This window comes from Homalodisca vitripennis, chromosome 2 (assembly GCF_021130785.1).
Source record: "Homalodisca vitripennis isolate AUS2020 chromosome 2, UT_GWSS_2.1, whole genome shotgun sequence".
In the NCBI taxonomy this organism is placed as follows: Eukaryota; Metazoa; Arthropoda; class Insecta; order Hemiptera; family Cicadellidae; genus Homalodisca; species Homalodisca vitripennis.
Genome location: NC_060208.1, coordinates 145,588,740 through 145,590,471, shown reverse-complemented (window position 1 = coordinate 145,590,471; position 1,732 = coordinate 145,588,740). Strand labels below are relative to the sequence as shown.

General features: G+C 32.6%; 1 long non-coding RNA gene across 1 annotated transcript; it reads left to right on the top strand.

Annotated features, from left to right (window-relative positions):
* Window positions 1-620: 620 nt before the first annotated feature.
* Window positions 621-1,063, top strand: LOC124354847. Its single transcript, XR_006921717.1, has 2 exons — window positions 621-690; window positions 851-1,063. It is a non-coding gene; the product is annotated as an uncharacterized LOC124354847 (long non-coding RNA).
* Window positions 1,064-1,732: the final 669 nt, after the last annotated feature.

Here is a 1,732-nt window from a genome sequence, read left to right as displayed (position 1 = left end):
ACAATTTTTGTATTCATGATTTGAAATCAAATAAGGCCAAGATGTACGTCTATCACGAAGGGGAAGGAAACAAATCTCCCAATGAGGTGTGTTCTTTTATTTTTGACTATATAAAAAACGGAGATCCCAGATTCTGTAAAACATTTGATCTTATTCAGTGATGGACCTTTCGGCCAAAACAAGAACAACACTGTAATTAGGTTTTTAATGAATTTGTGTGACAACTGCAACCTAGAGACAATCACTTACAACTTCCCAGTACGAGGGCACTCGTACTCTCCTTGTGATAGGGATTTTGGTTGTATAAAGCGTCTCATAAGAAAGGTAGACAGGATCTACACCCCTGAAGAATATAGAGAACTTATTTTGAGGGCTAGTAATACAGGCCGCTTTTCAGTTCACATGGTTAAAACAGATGAAATCTTGAATTTCAAGGACTGGTGGCCCACTTTCTTATAAAAAGTCCACTTCTGCTTCTGATGAAACTTCAGGAAGGAATGTTCCGAAAAAAAGACAAGGAGCCCTTCAAACTTTCAACATATAAGCAGTTTTGTTTCAGCTCAAGAACAAAGGGAAAAGTAGTAGTGAAACCGTTTATTGATGGTATGATTTCATCTACATACATTCACCTTCCTGAAATGTGATAAGCCTCCAGAACTACCAAATCAGCCGGCCTATCCCCAAGGAAAGGTAAGCCTAAACTTATTTCTTAAAATTTGTTCCCACTAAAAATTTAGACTAAACTCCATGAGAATAATGTAAAGGAATGATAAAATTAGCAAACAAGTTTTTTGTTATTTTATTTCTCATCAGTAAACTGCATTTTTTATAAAAAGTGGAATGGTTTCAGGTACCCATTAACAAGAAAAAGATACAGGATTTGAGAAAATTAACTGAGTACACGAGAGGTTATGAACATTTTTATAATGCAATCCTACTGTGGCCTACAACTGACTCTGAAAACCCTGAGGAAGTGGATCAAGGGTGTGAATAAGTTGCACTTCTGTCTTTTTATTTGCAAATAGATGTTTTCTCTGTAATAAATAATCATTTTTGACACTTGTTCAGTGTGTAATTTATTTTAACTACACCAAAAATACCATAAATAATATAAAGACAATGAAAAGTGTATATGGAACAACCATTTGGTGCAGAAAACCCTTCAACTGATTTTTTTTAATAATTTTTTTTTCTACAAAAAATGTAATATGTAGAGAGATAAAAACACAACTAAGCAATTTCTAAATGTAGGTGGAACCAACGTAAAAAACCTAAGATAAAGAAAAAAAAATATGTGTTTGTAGAGGAGAGTTTTTTATTGTTTTTCCTAAAATTTACTTTTTTGTTAGTTAGGGGGTTTCTGAAATAAACGATTCATATATATATATATATATATAAAACGTTTATTATGGAGACGTTCTGTCCCAAAATAGCCAATAAAAGTAAAAACTAGGTACAAAAATGTATCTTATAATGGGATTATTTTGTTGGCTAACCTGATACGACACCTTTTATCAATATAGTGGTCATTCAAATTTTTTAAAATTCAATAGGTACTTGAATACAATATACATTGTAGTAGCCACAAATTTTAATTCCGCTTATTTACCAAAACTGAACGAAATTTGAGTTTGGCAAAATACTGTAATAGAATGTTCCATGATGACGGTTGTCAGCAATTGACGCCTACATTTCATGTCATCTGCCAATAACAAACGATGTCATTTAACCA